Source organism: Mus musculus, chromosome 3 (assembly GCF_000001635.26).
Source record: "Mus musculus strain C57BL/6J chromosome 3, GRCm38.p6 C57BL/6J".
In the NCBI taxonomy this organism is placed as follows: Eukaryota; Metazoa; Chordata; class Mammalia; order Rodentia; family Muridae; genus Mus; species Mus musculus.
In genome coordinates this window covers 46,927,845-46,946,269 of record NC_000069.6, presented here as the reverse complement: position 1 = coordinate 46,946,269, position 18,425 = coordinate 46,927,845, and positions in this window count along the sequence as shown.

Below are 18,425 nucleotides of genomic sequence, written 5' to 3'. Positions count from 1 at the left end.
AATGAAAAGAAATTTTATTTTACAACTTGACTTTAAGATAGTCTGTTAATTTTGGCTTTCATTCTGCTTTTGCTTTTGAAAATTTCATTTATGTAGACAATGTCGCTTGATCATATTTACACCTGTTTCTACACTCTGACTTCTCCACAAAGCTCTTACCATAAGGTGTCTAATTCACAATCTATTGTCTTTCATTTTACCTTAGCATAGTGAGTAAAATTATAAATAACCACATGATCATAGCTTTGAGGTTATTCAGTTATACAATGGTAATCTAACAGTGGCTGTTACCCCAAAGAAAAGTGACTCTTCTTCCTCAGGCAGCTATCAACTGTCAATAGTTTCTTAGCTATGAGCATCTCTTCATGCCTCCATACTTAGAGCTTTAAAAGTTTTCACTGTGTAAAGATCTTCTGTGGGTAACACCATCTTCTCTTATTCTATATATGTTAAACCAGAGATCTCCTGTTCACCAAAAGTCAGTAAGAAGCAGGAGAGTGCTGTCTGGGCTCAGTGCAGCTAGGTCAAATCTTCAGCATTCTTTAGGTACATGTGAGAAAGAGTTCTGCCTGCCAGAAAGTTGTCAGTTCCCTTGCCATATATCTATGATTACATATCAAAGTTCATAACTAATATCAAGACTCCTTCGGTCCCTGTAACCTGTACCTCCAATGAGTATCAAAGCACCCACACCCTCCTGGTCCTTCTCACATCCCCAGTTTCTTCTCCTCTATTATTTGATTTACCACACTGTTCCAAATTAATGTTCACTCTACTAGGTAGTGAATTTGCCTTCTTATAATGACAAGGTCCTCATCAACCTCAGCCTTTTGGCTCTTCTCAACTCTCCTTATCCTATCCTGCATCTCGGTCTGCTATTCTCTTCTCTGACTCCTCTATGCTTCCTCTGCTATTCTCTCTGTTCCTAAAAGATGGTACTGCTGTACAGTACAGAAAAGGGAACTAGTTTATGTCTTTTTATTCTACATTATTTATTCATACGTGGTTTTCACTTATCCTTTATCCTTTTATTTTTTCTACCATTCCCTGATCAGTTTATGTTTGTCTTCATTGACTTTTCTGGATACAATTCATAGTTTCCTAAATTAAGTATTCTTGAACTGTTTTAATAACTCCATAATTATATCAAACTCAGTATCCAATGCCTCAAATTTTCCTTGTAACTACTAAGATATTGTAAAAGATTTCTCAGCTATTAATTTGTAGCAAGCACTGAGTTTGAGACTGTTTTTCCTGAACAAGGAATCCCACTGTATAATTTGGCAAAAATACTTCCATATGTATTTTACACATTTTAAGGTGAATTATATCAGGAAACTTGCAGTTTGTTTCAATATAAGAATTATTGTTTTTTATTCATTTGCAATACCATATATATGAGGTATTTACACCAGTCTTCTATACTCAGGATTATCCCAGACACGCTAAATGATTCATTAAAATTATATAATTAAAATTAATTTGTTCATTATATTTTATTTGGTCATTATATCTTCAGCTGCCTTAGGTTAAACCTTGATAATTTTATTGGGTATTAACATAATGACTTTTTAATAGACTACTGAATTGCAGACCAGATTTAATATATTTTATTCTACATATACCCTTCAGTATTAGTATTATAGTTGATGAAGTTTCCCATCAAAAGTATTTGCTCTCAGTTGTACACTTCTCTGTTAGAATTGAGTTTAGAATATACCTTAAATACCTGTTATTTAAACAACTGAATAAACAGTAAAATTGAAAATGTAAATCCTTAGATTAAGATCATGACAGATCTTTCAAATCCAGAACTATGAATACAAAACCTTGACTTCATAAACACCATGTTAGCTGCCCTTTCAAAATATGTCCATCACAACTGTTTGGAAGCCTATTAATTTTGAGACAGAGCAGATAATTTCACATATCCCAGAAATCTATTTCTTAACACAGCATTATATATAGTGTTATATACACAGCTTATCTAGCCTTCCTTTTGAACTAGCTCTAGAGCATCTATAATTCAAACGCAGCACAGTATGAACTTGATTACCATGAAACACTTGCCTTAATGTAGGAACATTTTTCTACACTACAGTAGCATATTACTACCAAAGCTCCTAGATCTGTGAACTGCAATCACTGTTATTCTTCTGGCGTTCTTAAACTAAGAACAATATATTATTTATCGTCATTTCTATGGCCTATAATTAAGTAAATTCTATAAAGGAATGGTCAATATATGTTTTCTTTTTCTTTCTTTCTTTCTTTCTTTCTTTCTTTCTTTCTTTCTTTCTTTCTTTTTGTAATGAAGATTATTGAGCACCATGTAACTTAAGTTTCCATACTTTCTGATTTTCTGGTCCTACACAATGCAGTATAATAAAATGTCTTCTATCCTACACATAAATAGTTCCTTTATGTACTCATTTTACTTTGTCTTTGCCACATTAAATGTTCAATTATTTTTTGTTATATAGGTGTTCTTTAATGTTCCTATTGGCAATAAGACCAATAGCACATTCTACATACCCACTTCCATCATATATGCTATAAAATTATCAAAGAACATTTTACTCCAGAATTAAGAATACAAATATTATGTAATATATTTTCTTGATCCTTTTATTGTATTGATCTAAAATGTCATGATAGATCTATGGTACTATTTTATTTTACTTTATTTTATTGTTGAATTTCATTTTTAGGAATAATCTTAATCTGCACCTTCAATTTCAATCTATGCATGTCGTCAAAAAATTGTTTTCTGCCTAAATATTCAATAGCTGTAACTGTTTTAATATTTCTTCAATTTTCTCAAATATCCTTCTTCTATTGAGCCATGCATGGAAAGTAATTGGAAGGAAAACAAATACTGGTCTAAAATCCAAATTAGAGTACAGTGTTATGTTTTCCAACAAAACTATGTTCAAATAGTAGAACTGAAATCTAGGACAAAATTAATATATTCATGTAAGAATACTTATTTGTTTGTGTGGGTGATGTGCACTTCTCTCTATATAAATATATATACTCTATATAGAGAGATGTATTTTATATATGTATATTTATTTATATGTATGTATGTATATGTGTATATACATGTAATAGACAGAGTTAAAGAGAAAGAGTTAGAGAGAAAGAGGAAGACACACAGAGAGAAAACAGAAGGAAATATTTTCTAAGCAATATGAAATGAATAATTGATGAAGCTCTAGAAATACTCATGCCTCTGCAGTGCCTAGTCATGAGACCTTTCACTGTTAAGTGAATTCAACCCTTCCATGTCCTCTTTCCTCTGATTTTAATAATATAGTCACTGTCTGATACTCCAACATTTAAAGCATTATATTGTCTATAAACTGTCTTGTATTTAATTTAGTTATTTAGTTTAGTTATTATATTGTTCAATCTACACACAGTAATTTATGAACTATCTACTTGACTGTATAAAATTACTCATCATTCATTCATCACTTAATCATCACCAATCTGTCTGTCACTGTGGATATATGAGTAACAGTGATTTCCAACTTAGGGTTTTCATTTAATATTGGATGTAACCACAACTTAGGCATATTGCTTTATTGGACACTACAGAAATATACTTCCAGGTGTGTTAGTGTTTGTAGATGCATATGTGTGCCTGTGTGTATGTGTGTTTATATGAACTAAAAGTATTGTATGAAGAACTTTCATTAATGTTCATCATTTAATAGGGTAATAATATTGAGTGTTTCTGTTTACTTTAACTTCAAATTAGATTAACTATTTTGTACAATAGAAAATAATTAATTGTGAACCCACAATAAGTAATAATGAATATATTAATTTGATGAGTTATTTTTCCATCTTCTTTTATCATCTACTCACATATTTTAAAATGGATACCTTTAAGGATATCAATACTGCAGGGATAATGGATATCTCCAAGGATTCACTTCATTCCTACATATATCTATGTGCTTAATTATAGAAATCGTCCAAATGTTTATTGTCTCCATTTTTTTCAGCTTGTCTCAGGACTATATATATATATATTAAATGAAAAAATAAGTCATCAATTATTTTACATATTTAATATCAAATAATTTTATGATAAGACATATTGAAGGGTACAGTATATCTCTTAAAACTCTTAGTAATGATGATATGAAATGCTTACAATGCTTTGCTATTTACACAGCTTTTCAAAAATCTGAAAATTCCCAGTAATATTGTAAATGAAATTTGATTAAATTGTTATGTTATTGTTAGCCTTTAGTAGAAAACTTTGCATAAATATCAGATTTAAAATATTCCATAAAAACATAGCATTTTCCTGAAAATGGATAAATACATTAATTTATTTTTGGAGGTACAAACAATGGTAAGGGGCACAATCTATCCCATGAATATTATCATATAAAATATTTTTTAATTCTAAGTTGTTAATTTTAAGTGTAACAATGTTGGGCATATTTCACAGTATTTCTAAATATGTATTTTCAGTTTTCTTGTCCTTTCCTTCCAGTAACTGAAATAAGACTCAGCTCTTTAGATAATTTAGCAATTAATGAGACTGCAATCTTATGACGAGGAAAGTACAGTAAATGTCTTGATGCATCCCCTTACTACCAGGAAGTAAAAAATAGTATGCTAATTTTCTCTGCAGTTAATTTCAAGAATGAATGAAATATTAATACAGTAATTCACTGACTGTAATATAATAACACATTGCAGGAAAATTCAACAGATATGCTGATTCCTTTCTGGGTAAGAAATATTTATAAGTTGCTATATTGTACAAATTTATGTTGATTATACAAAATTTGGTAAAACATGATACAGAATTTCTATCAAAGTAAAAGCATATGAAATCTAATATATCACAATAAAAAACAAACAAATAAAATAAGACACATTAAACTTTAAAAACTCTTATAGAATCCTATAAGTTCATGGTTATTAATATGCATTTAATTAAATTGTTATGTCTTATATTTTCTACCTTTTATCATGCCATTGTAATTTTATGTTATTTGTTCAATAAAAGGCAAAGCATATATATTCTATGTATTAATAGGATTACTATATAGCTATTCATATATATGTATATATAATTATGTAATAATGATATGCAAGGGAAAATTAATCAGAAGTTGGTAAGCGAGGTAGGAAATATGATCAATGAAAATTGTACAAGTGAACCGAAATCTTATAATAAAATCCACTACTTGGTACAAGTATTATAGGCATTGGAAAATAAGAGAGGAAGAGAGAGCCAGAGAAAAACAGACAGAGACAGAGACAGAGCAGAGAAACTAAGAGAGAAAAACCGAGACAAAGAGAAAGATGTTTCTTCTTCGATATCTTTCTTATAAGATATCTTAAATAACTTTCAAATTTTGAGGGTATGAATACTTGCTTTCAAAAATGTAGGACAGGAAAAATAAAGACATTTTAAACAGTTAAATTGAATTCTTGTTTTCTTCTCCCAATATTTCCATCTTTCAGTTGCTAAGAGAAAATCAAAGCAATTTACATCTCTGTAATTTCTAAATCTTCACCAAGTGCTCTTTTGTAAAAACTGGCATCCTCTCTGAAGTATGGACAAATGGGCATGTATTTGACACATGATATCAGTAGAAAGTATAGATGGACCAAAGAGGCCTTGATGGCCCTTCTCTAATGTAGTGAATAAAAACCCCCATTCAGTTCACTAATTAGAAAATATGCTACTTTCTTCTTCCTTTGTAGACTTAGTTTCCCAAGAAAGAGACAATAACCAGTGTTCTTTTCCTATTGTTTTTTTTCTTTAAAAAACTTTTTTCTTTCTGAATTACAGCTTTCATGGGGATTTGTAAACCTCAACACACAAGAACGAGGAGAGAAAAGCACCATGCAACAATCATTATATTAATGGGAGTAGTGACGGTGGCAGTTCTGTCTCCAGGTTATCATTACATGAATTAAGATTTCAGGAAAGAACGCCTCTAAATATTGCCCCTGGTCTAAGAGAGATACTTCATCTTTAAAGTACTCTAAGCTTGCAGGAGTGGTCTCCATAAATCATGATTTACCTCATTGTACTGTAATATAATAGAGGCAACTTCTTATGAACAATGGGACTTATGGCAATAATAGGACTTTTATGGGTGTGAGAATCCATTGTCACAATTTATTATGAAAAAGACCTTGGTTAAGAGCCTAGAAGCTGTAACTGAGAAGAATATTCTTTTAAAAATAATTTATGTGTTAAATTTTGTAACATGGAAAGAACAATCAAAGAAGGAAAACTACCCCAGCAAAAGTGTCTGGGAGAAATTCCATTTCAGATTGCTTGCAGAGAAACTGATTTAAACAACATAAAGCCAGAGCTTGATATGTTTTTTTTTTTTTCAGACAAGAGAGTGGTGTGTTGTAGGTCAGAAAACCATACCAGTAGATTCTGAGCTAAATACTCTAGATAGTGGTAGCCTCGTGAGTCATCAATATTCAGTATCTATAGCACTTAGAGACATATGCACTGCAGAGTGAAGGTTACTGTGCATTTCAGAAATAGATACTGGCACAGAGGAGTGTGGATAACTGCAGGGTTCCATAAAGGAAATTGAAATCTTGTCATCTTAACATTGGCATTAAAGAAACTAACTTAAGTCTTCTCTCCCACTGAGAGAACAAAGTAGAAACATTGTTTTAATTTAATGCTGCGTAACTAGCCAGTTTCTCTATTAGTGGTTGGATACCTACACATTGTCACCAGGAGGTTAGAATTGATCTCTAATGCTCATAGCAGTGGCTATAGCAATAAAATTTTCTCAGTAGAACCTTCCCTGGACAACTTGAACCTGTTTCCAGACTTAGGCAGCAATCTGTTCCAGTATAAATCACCTTCTCAATATTCATTAAAGCAGAGATGCCCCATCAACTACGTAATCATAGGCTCCAACTAGCTCTGAAAAGAAGGATATGCGAATAGATGGAAAGGTAACAGATAATTCAAAAACAATTAGAATAAAATACATGTGTATAAGTGCATGTGTGCTTTTGTGCATCTGTGTGTGAGTTTGAATGACTTAATTGCATAATACTGTGTAATAGGAAGAGCCAAATTCATATTATATTAGAAAATTCCAAGGTTAGAGAAAATACTACGTTTAGTGAACTCACAGGGAAAATAGTAGATGCCAGGGGCAAGAAAACTATACAATCTAGTCTGTTTTTAAAACTCACTCAGGCTTATTAAAGAAACTGGCCTTTGGGACATTATACAAAATGGCATAAAATGTGTATTTTATGTAACAATGCTTATACTTTAAGAGATGATAATCAATGGAAAGAAAGTTACAGGAATTTAAAAATCATTTAGGAGACACATTAAGAGACAGCTGAAGCCAGAAAATTAAATTACTCAGATAACCATGGAATAGGCAGAGGAAAAACTGGGAGAGTAAAGGTAACAAGATGTATAAAGACGTTCTCTCAATTTTAACTGTCAAGCAATCATTCCTTTAATAGACAGTGATGCAAGGGTTAAGAATCCTGATTTTAAAACAAAGATTTTGCATTGTGCATTATATGTCAATTTAGCAAGGAGAAAAAAAAAATGTATGAATGATAAGTATTCTGAAAGAAGGAATTAAATTGAAACCATTTTGAATAAAACTCCCACACTGAATAGGGGGATCAAACAAAGTTCAAGTTCCCAAGAGGAGCTAAAAGAGTGACATCCTGTTTGGCAGTTGAGACATAAATGCTGAGCAAATTAGCCCACCACAGTTTGGTTAAATAAAACAAACAGAAGTTCACTAGTAGAAGTTATTTATAACAAGAAGAAATGAACTTTTAATATTTATATTTAAGCATTAAAGTCTATCTCCAGCCTTTTTTATTCTGCTTATTATTATTAATATTATTATTATTATTATTATTATTATTTAGTGTTATTCTTCAGGTTCACATTTATTTTCAGAAAGCTGTAGATTTCAGAGAGGGTGAAAGAGCTCAGGTCAGGAAGATGAGGGAGGGAAAATCATTATCAGAATATATTGTATGTAAAAGCTCTGTTTTCTATATAAAAAAAATCAAAGCTACAAGAAAGAAAAAAAAACATTTCCATTTAAGAAACATGAAGAATTATGTTTAATGAAAACATGTTGAGTTCATTTTCTAATATAAGGGAAGAAGAACATAGCATTTTGTTGAGTGTAATTTTATAAATCCATGTTAGTTCCAGCTTGGCTGTAGAATCATTAGCCACCCATTCCTCCTTACCCCAAGCCATCTGGCTCTGGTTCATGCTGCTGGCTTGTTAAGCTGCTCCAACAGATCCTCCAAAGAATGCCTGGAGCTACCACTCACATTCCACAAACTGACCACCCTGGGGGTTGGCTACAACTACTGACTAACAAGGTTTCACTCTCTTTGTTTTACCCACCTAAATCTTCACAGAGAGGAAACTCCAAACAGTCTTATTATTTAAAACCAGACAGATTTGACCAATATGAATGACCGTGAAAAGAATATACAACTCAGTTATAATATTGATAAGCTGCATGCCTAGATTGGGCAGATATAACACTACACTACACTACTCTACTCCCCAGCTATGCTTGCTACATGCAGCTCATCCAGGGCACCTGGTTCTGCTCCATCTTCTACCTCCTATTCCTCCACTGTCCTCCCTTCCATCCCTCCATCTCTTGATCCCCTTCCTCCTTCCTCTCTTTCCTTCTCTAAAACTTCCAGCTCCATATTTTTCATCCACTGCCCAATCACAGGCCCTAGCCTTTATTTGACCAGTTAAAATTGGGAGCAAGTTCACAGGGAATCACCTGATTACCTGAACATCTTGACAATGAGAGCAGGATAAGCATCAAACTACAAATAGCACCAACCCAATCCACACCAGAATTTGAGATTTACTATCATCACAATGAAAGTCATCCAATCTGTTATTGGCACCACCTACTGATCTCTCACGTGAGGACGTGAGAGCATGATGAAATGATGCATGATGATAAATAAATATAATCACACTTCAGATCATCAGGACACCCATAAATTAAGAAAAATAATGATCAGATGGATAATCACTTATGTTTTTAATGCCTACATGGAGCTTTAGGCAAGGCACACAATCCCCACAAAGGGTATTTTTCTGGGTATTGTTCACTCTTAAGTAATATTTTTCTATTTTACTCCCAGGCAAGGGGTAGGAGAGAAATGGGATGAGGAACTGTGGGAGGAAGTACCAAAGGGATTTGCAGGGACTGGAATGTTGATAAGTAAAATAATTTAAATTAAAAAAATGAAATTGACTACTTAAACTTTTCATTTAAATGGTTTTGACAATTTTAGTTTGGAATTTTTGTTAGTGAAGTTTATTGACAGGTTATCTTTTATATACACTAGCATATAAATATCCTAGAAGAAAGCCCGCTTCTAACTTCTAAAGTGTTTCTACTTATTAAGGGCTGTAAGTACTACAGATCAGATTTCTGTAACCAAGAGAAAAATATTTCTATTTGTAGGTTTAACAATTGTTATATAAAAGTATGTGTGTGGCAGATCTGGTTGAACCCCTTAACCAACCTGCAGATCTCTAATCTCTCAGTGTCTCTAAATGATGTAAAGGAAATGAAAGGGTTTGAGGCATAAGTTTATCAGACTTATGATGAAAGGAAAAATTAAGTTATTATTCACTCAATAGGGTTCAGTGAGTAAAAGCATTTGCCATAAGTTCCGATGACCTGCTTTGGATCTCCAGAAAATACATGATTGTGGAAGGAGACAACGAACCCCACAGAATTGTCCTCTACCATCCACATGCATGTTATAGCATACAACATCATACATCAAACACATACACAGACATGTCATGGCATATGAAATCACACATCACACACATATACAGACATACTCACTCGATGTATACCATACACACACTCAGCAATAGCAAATTAAAATAACAGAGCTCGTCTCGAGCCCCAGGCTACCTTGCCAGCAGAGTCTTGCCCAACACCCGCAAGGGCCCACACGGGACTCCCCACGGGATCCTAAGACCTCTGGTGAGTGGAACACAGCGCCTGCCCCAATCCAATCACGCAGAACTAGAGACTGCGGTACATAGGGAAGCAGGCTACCCGGGCCTGATCTGGGGCACAAGTCCCTTCCGCTCGACTCGAGACTCGAACCCCGGGCTACCTTGCCAGCAGAGTCTTGCCCAACACGCACAAGGGCCCACACGGGACTCCCCACGGGACCCTAAGACCTCTGGTGAGTGGAACACAGCGCCTGCCCCAATCCAATCACGCGGAACCTGAGACTGCGGTACATAGGGAAGCAGGCTACCCGGGCTTGATCTGGGGCACAAACCCCTTCCACTCCACTCGAGCCCCGGGCTACCTTGCCAGCTGAGTCGCCTGACACCCACAAGGGCCCACACAGGATTCCACACGTGATCCTAAGACCTCTAGTGAGTGGAACACAACTTCTGCCAGGAGTCTGGTTCGAACACCAGATATCTGGGTACCTGCCTTGCAAGAAGAGAGCTTGCCTGCAGAGAATACTCTGCCCACTGAAACTAAGGAGAGTGCTACCCTCCAGGTCTGCTTATAGAGGCTAACAGAGTCACCTGAAGAACAAGCTCTTAACAGTGACAACTAAAACAGCTAGCTTCAGAGATTACAAGATGGCGAAAGGCAAACGTAAGAATCCTACTAACAGAAATCAAGACCACTCACCATCATCAGAACGCATCACTCCCACCCCACCTAGTCCTGGGCACCCCAACACAACCGAAAATCTAGACCCAGATTTAAAAACATTTCTCATGATGATGATAGAGGACATCAAGAAGGACTTTCATAAGTCACTTAAAGAATTACAGGAGAGCACTGCTAAAGAGTTACAGCCCCTTAAAGAAAAGCAGGAAAACACAGCCAAACAGGTAGAAATCATTAAAGAAAAACAGGAAAACACATCCAAACAGGTGATGGAAATGAACAAAACCATACTAGAACTAAAAGGGGAAGTGGACACAATAAAGAAAACCCAAAGCGAGGCAACGCTGGAGATAGAAACCCTAGGAAAGAGATCTGGAACCATAGATGTGAGCATCAACAACAGAATACAAGAAATGGAAGAGAGAATCTCAGGTGCAGAAGATTCCATAGAGAACATCGACACAACAGTCAAAGAAAATACAAAATGCAAAAGGATCCTAACTCAAAACATCCAGGTAATCCAGGACACAATGAGAAGACCAAACCTACAGATAATAGGAATCGATGAGAATGAAGATTTTCAACTTAAAGGGCCAGCTAATATCTTCAACAAAATAATAGAAGAAAACTTCCCAAACATAAAAAAAGAGATGCCCATGATCATACAAGAAGCCTACAGAACTCCAAATAGACTGGACCAGAAAAGAAATTCCTCCCTACACATAATAATCAGAACAACAAATGCACTAAATAAAGATAGAATATTAAAAGCAGTAAGGGAGAAAGGTCAAGTAACATATAAAGGAAGGCCTATCAGAATTACACCAGACTTTTCACCAGAGACTATGAAAGCCAGAAGAGCCTGGACAGATGTTATACAGACACTAAGAGAACACAAATGCCAGCCCAGGCTACTATACCCGGCCAAACTCTCAATTACCATAGATGGAGAAAACAAAGTATTCCACGACAAAACCAAATTCACACAATATCTTTCCACGAATCCAGCCCTTCAAAGGATAATAACAGAAAAGAAGCAATACAAGGACGGAAATCACGCCCTAGAACAACCAAGATAGTAATCATTCAACAAACCAAAAAGAAGACAGCCACAAGAACAGAATGCCAACTCTAACAACAAAAATAAAAGGGAGCAACAATTACTTTTCCTTAATATCTCTTAATATCAATGGACTCAATTCCCCAATAAAAAGACATAGACTAACAGACTGGCTACACAAACAGGACCCAACATTCTGCTGCTTACAGGAAACCCATCTCAGGGAAAAAGACAGACACTACCTCAGAGTGAAAGGATGGAAAACAATTTTCCAAGCAAATGGACTGAAGAAACAAGCTGGAGTAGCCATTTTAATATCGGATAAAATCGACTTCCAACCCAAATTTATCAAAAAAGACAAGGAGGGACACTTCATACTCATCAAAGGTAAAATCCTCCAAGAGGAACTCTCAATTCTGAATATCTACGCTCCAAATGCAAGGGCAGCCACATTCATTAGAGACACTTTAGTAAAGCTCAAAGCATACATTGCACCTCACACAATAATAGTGGGAGACTTCAACACACCACTTTCTTCAAAGGACAGATCGTGGAAACAGAAACTAAACAGGGACACAGTGAAACTAACAGAAGTTATGAAACAAATGGACCTGACAGATATCTACAGAACATTTTATCCTAAAACAAAAGGGTATACCTTCTTCTCAGCACCTCACGGGACCTTCTCCAAAATTGACCATATAATTGGTCACAAAACAGGCCTCAATAGATACAAAAATATTGAAATTGTCCCATGTATCCTATCAGACCACCATGGCCTAAGACTGATCTTCAATAACAACATAAATAATGGAAAGCCAACATTCACGTGGAAACTGAATAACACTCTTCTCAATGATACCTTGGTCAAGGAAGGAATAAAGAAGGAAATTAAAGACTTTTTAGAATTTAATGAAAATGAAGCCACAACGTACCCAAACCTATGGGACACAACGAAAGCATTTCTAAGAGGGAAACTCATAGCTCTGAGTGCCTCCAAGAAGAAACGGGAGACAGCACATACTAGCAGCTTGACAACACATCTAAAAGCCCTAGAAAAAAAGGAAGCAAATTCACCCAAGAGGAGTAGACGGCAGGAAATAATCAAACTCAGGGGTGAAATCAACCAAGTGGAAACAAGAAGAACTATTCAAAGAATTAACCAAACGAGGAGTTGGTTCTTTGAGAAAATCAACAAGATAGATAAACCCTTAGCTAGACTCACTAAAGGGCACAGGGACAAAATCCTAATTAACAAAATCAGAAATGAAAAGGGAGACATAACAACAGATCCTGAAGAAATCCAAAACACCATCAGATCCTTCTACAAAAGGCTATACTCAACAAAACTGGAAAACCTGGACGAAATGGACAAATTTCTGGACAGATACCAGGTACCAAAGTTGAATCAGGATCAAGTTGACCATGTAAACAGTCCCATATCACCTAAAGAAATAGAAGCAGTTATTAATAGTCTCCCAACCAAAAAAAGCCCAGGACCAGATGGGTTTAGTGCAGAGTTCTATCAGACCTTCAAAGAAGATCTAATTCCAATTCTGCACAAACTATTTCACAAAATAGAAGTAGAAGGTACTCTACCCAACTCATTTTATGAAGCCACTATTACTCTGATACCTAAACCACAGAAAGATCCAACAAAGATAGAGAACTTCAGATCAATTTCTCTTATGAATATCGATGCAAAAATCCTCAATAAAATTCTCGCTAACCGAATCCAAGAACACATTAAAGCAATCATCCATCCTGACCAAGTAGGTTTTATTCCAGGGATGCAGGGATGGTTTAATATACGAAAATCCATCAATGTAATCCACTATATAAACAAACTCAAAGACAAAAACCACATGATCATCTCGTTAGATGCAGAAAAAGCATTTGACAAGATCCAACACCCATTCATGATAAAAGTTTTGGAAAGATCAGGAATTCAAGGCCCATACCTAAACATGATAAAAGCAATCTTCAGCAAACCAGTAGCCAACATCAAAGTAAATGGAGAGAAGCTGGAAGCAATCCCACTAAAATCAGGGACTAGACAAGGCTGCCCACTTTCTCCCTACCTTTTCAACATAGTACTTGAAGTATTAGCCAGAGCAATTCGACAACAAAAGGAGATCAAGGGGATACAAATTGGAAAAGAGGAAGTCAAAATATCACTTTTTGTAGATGATATGATAGTATATATAAGTGATCCTAAAAATTCTACCAGAGAACTCCTAAACCTGATAAACAGCTTCGGTGAAGTAGCTGGATATAAAATAAACTCAAACAAGTCAATGGCCTTTCTCTATACAAAGAATAAACAGGCTGAGAAAGAAATTAGGGAAACAACACCCTTCTCAATAGTCACAAATAATATAAAATATCTTGGCGTGACTCTAACTAAGGAAGTGAAAGATCTGTATGATAAAAACTTCAAATCTCTGAAGAAAGAAATTAAGGAAGATCTCAGAAGATGGAAAGATCTCCCATGCTCATGGATTGGCAGGATCAACATTGTAAAAATGGCTATCTTGCCAAAAGCAATCTACAGATTCAATGCAATCCCCATCAAAATTCCAACTCAATTCTTCAACGAATTGGAAGGAGCAATTTGCAAATTTGTCTGGAATAACAAAAAACCTAGGATAGCAAAAAGTCTTCTCAAGGATAAAAGAACTTCTGGCGGAATCACCATGCCAGATCTAAAGCTTTACTACAGAGCAATTGTGATAAAAACTGCATGGTACTGGTATAGAGACAGACAAGTAGACCAATGGAATAGAATTGAAGACCCAGAAATGAACCCACACACCTAAGGTCACTTGATCTTCGACAAGGGAGCTAAAACCATCCAGTGGAAGAAAGACAGCATTTTCCACAATTGGTGCTGGCACAACTGGTTGTTATCGTGTAGAAGAATGCGAATCGATCCATACTTATCTCCTTGTACTAAGGTCAAATCTAAGTGGATCAAGGAACTTCACTTAAAACCAGAGACACTGAAACTTATAGAGGAGAAAGTGGGGAAAAGCCTTGAAGATATGGGCACAGGGGAAAAATTCCTGAACAGAACAGCAATGGCTTGTGCTGTAAGATCGGGAATTGACAAATGGGACCTAATGAAACTCCAAAGTTTCTGCAAGGCAAAAGACACCGTCAATAAGACAAAAAGACCACCAACAGATTGGGAAAGGATATTTACCTATCCTAAATGAGATAGGGGACTAATATCCAACATATATAAAGAACTCAAGAAGGTGGATTTCAGAAAATCAAATAACCCCATTAAAAAATGGGGCTCAGAACTGAACAAAGAATTCTCACCTGAGGAATACCGAATGGCAGAGAAGCACTTGAAAAAATGTTCAACATCCTTAATCATCAGGGAAATGCAAATCAAAACAACCCTGAGATTCCACCTCACACCAGTCAGAATGGCTAAGATCAAAAATTCAGGTGACAGCAGATGCTGGCGTGGATGTGGAGAAAGAGGAACACTCCTCCATTGTTGGTGGGATTGCAGGCTTGTACAACCACTCTGGAAATCAGTCTGGCGGTTCCTCAGAAAACTGGACATAGTACTACCAGAGGATCCAGCAATACCTCTCCTGGGCATATATCCAGAAGATGCCCCAACAGGTAAGAAGGACACATGCTCCACTATGTTCATAGCAGCCTTATTTATAATAGCCAGAAGCTGGAAAGAACCTAGATGCCCCTCAACAGAGGAATGGATACAGAAAATGTGGTACATCTACACAATGGAGTACTACTCAGCTATTAAAAAGAATGAATTTATGAAATTCCTAGCCAAATGGATGGACCTGGAGGGCATCATCCTGAGTGAGGTAACACATTCACAAAGAAACTAACACAATATGTATTCACTGATAAGTTGATATTAGCCCCAAACCTAGGATACCCAAGATATAAGATATAATTTGCTAAACACATGAAACTCAAGAATAAGGAAGACTGAAGTGTGGACACTATGCCCCTCCTTAGATTTGGGAACAAAACACCCATGGAAGGAGTTACAGAGACAAAGTTTGGAGCTGAGATGAAAGGATGGACCATGTAGAGACTGCCATATCCATGGATCCACCCCATAATCAGCATCCAAACGCTGACACCATTGCATACACTAGCAAGATTTTATTGAAAGGACCCAGATGTAGCTGTCTCTTGTGAGAATATGCCGGGGCCTAGCAAACACAGAAGTGGATGCTCACAGTCAGCTAATGGATGGTTCACAGGCCTCCCAATGGAGGAGCTAGAGAATGTAGCCAAGGAGCTAAAGGGATCTGCAACCCTATAGGTGGAACAACATTATGAACTAACCAGTACCCTGGAGCTCTTGACTCTAGCTGCATATATATCAAAAGATGGCCTAGTCGGCCATCACAGGAAAGAGAGGCCCATTGGACTTGCAAACTTTATATGCCCCAGTACAGGGGAACACCAGGGCCAAAAATGGGGAGTGGGTGGGCAGGGGAGTGGGGGTGGGTGGATATGGGGGACTTTTGGTATAGCATTGGAAATGTAAATGAGTTAAATACCTAATAAAAAATGGAAAAAAAATAACAGAGCTCTTTCCTTAGGGAATGGAAAATCATTCACAACTATAGAGCAGTCACCCAGGAACACGTATCTCAGTGGTCCTAAATACATATTTAAATGTGAAAGTGGCTTCATGAAAAGTTTTATAAGAACATAACAAGGAAATTCCTAATTCAATTCTCTTTCTAAATACATGGGTGTGAGTTTATAAGCTCTCTAAAGTATGAAATCAGTTAAAATTCTCATATGAATGATGGAGAAGCTCACTGTGGACCTACCACTACTTGAGTTGCTATCAGCACTGGATATATGCCTCCTGAAGGACAGAGGGCGTTTTCATTTAGGGACAGTACTGCTAATAGGTTTTCCTTAACTCCATGGATGGCTGGACATTCTTTTGCAAATGGGTAGCACTTCCTATTATTTAAAAAAAATACATGATTTTTGTTTTTAAAAGCATATTCATATGAGTGCTAAACACTGAAAGGTGTATTTAACTTATCATACTCAGCAAGCTTTAAGAACTCATTTTAATTAGCTAACAAAATTTCAAATGAAAACCTTTTGAAACATGTTTAAGAAGTGTACAGGTTTAGTATTTAGCTTGCATTTTTAGCCAAATTAGATTAATGTCCACAACAAAGCCTGAAATAATTTTCACTTGGATTAGAAAATAAAATAATACTCATTAACTCACATCAATGAATTAATGGTAATTAAGTGTATTGGGGCACAAGGTTAGAAAACGGCCAGTACAATTTTTATAATGAATATTGTAATGAATGTAAGTAGGCAATTGTTTTTAGTTGTTTGTTTGTTTATATTAGATATTTCTTTATTTACATTTCAAATGATATCCCTTTTCCTGGTTTCCCCTCCAAAAACACCCTATCCTCTCTCCTTTTCCCCTGCACACCAACCCACCCACTTCCAATTCCTGACCCTGGCATTCCCCTACACTGGGGCATAGAGCCTTCACAGGACCAAGAGACTCTCCTCCCATTGATGACCAATTAGGTCATCCTCTGCTACATATGCAGATGGAGCCATGAGTCCCTTCATGTGTACTCTGTAGTTGTTAGTTTGGGCCCTGGGATGCTGGTTGGTTCATATCATTGATCCTCTTATGGGGCTGCAAACCCCTTCAACTCCTTGGGTACTTTCTCTAGTTCCTCAGTTAGGGATCCTGTGCTCAGTCCAATCGTTGGCTGAGAGCATCCACCTCTGTATTTGTCAGTCACTAGTAAAGCCCCTCAGGAGACAGCATTATCAGGCTCCAGTCAGAAAGCACTTGTTGCCATTAACTATAGTTTCTGGGTTTGATGACTGTATACTAGATGGCTGCCTAACGGGGGGGGGGGGGGGGGCCGGGGGTGCAGTCTCGGAAAAGTCTTTCCTTAAGTCTCTGCTCCACTGGTTGTCTCTGTAACTCCTTCCATGGGTATTTTGTTCAACCTTCTAGGAAATACTAAAACATCCACACTTTGGTCTTCCTTCTTGAGCTTCATGTGGTCTGTAAATTGTGTCTTGGCTATTCTGAGCTTCTGGGCTAACATCCACTTATCAGAGAGAGCAGACCATGTGTGCTCTTTTGTGATTGGGTTACCTCACTCAAGCTGATATTTCCTAGTTCAATACATTTGCCTAAGACTTTCATGAATTCGTTGTTTTTAATAGATGAGTAGTACTCCATTGTGTAAATATATCACGTTTTCTGTATCTATTACTGTTCAGGGACATCTGGGTTCTTTCCAGCTTCTGGCTATTATAAATAAGGCTGCTGTGAACATAGTGATGTAAGTGTCCTTATTATATGTTGGAGAATTTTTTGAGTATATGCCCAGGAGTGGTACTTCTGGGTTCTCTGGTAGTACTATGTCCAATTTTCTGAGGACCTGGCAAACTGATTTCCAGAGTGGTTGTACCAGCTTGCAATCCCACCATCAATGGAGAAGTGTTCCTATTTCTCCAGATCCTTGACAGCATCTGAGGTGCAATATGTGCTTTGAGCTTACTATAGTTTCTTTAATGAATTTGGATGCCCTTGCATTTGGAGCATAGATATCCAGAATTGAGAGTTCATCTTGGAA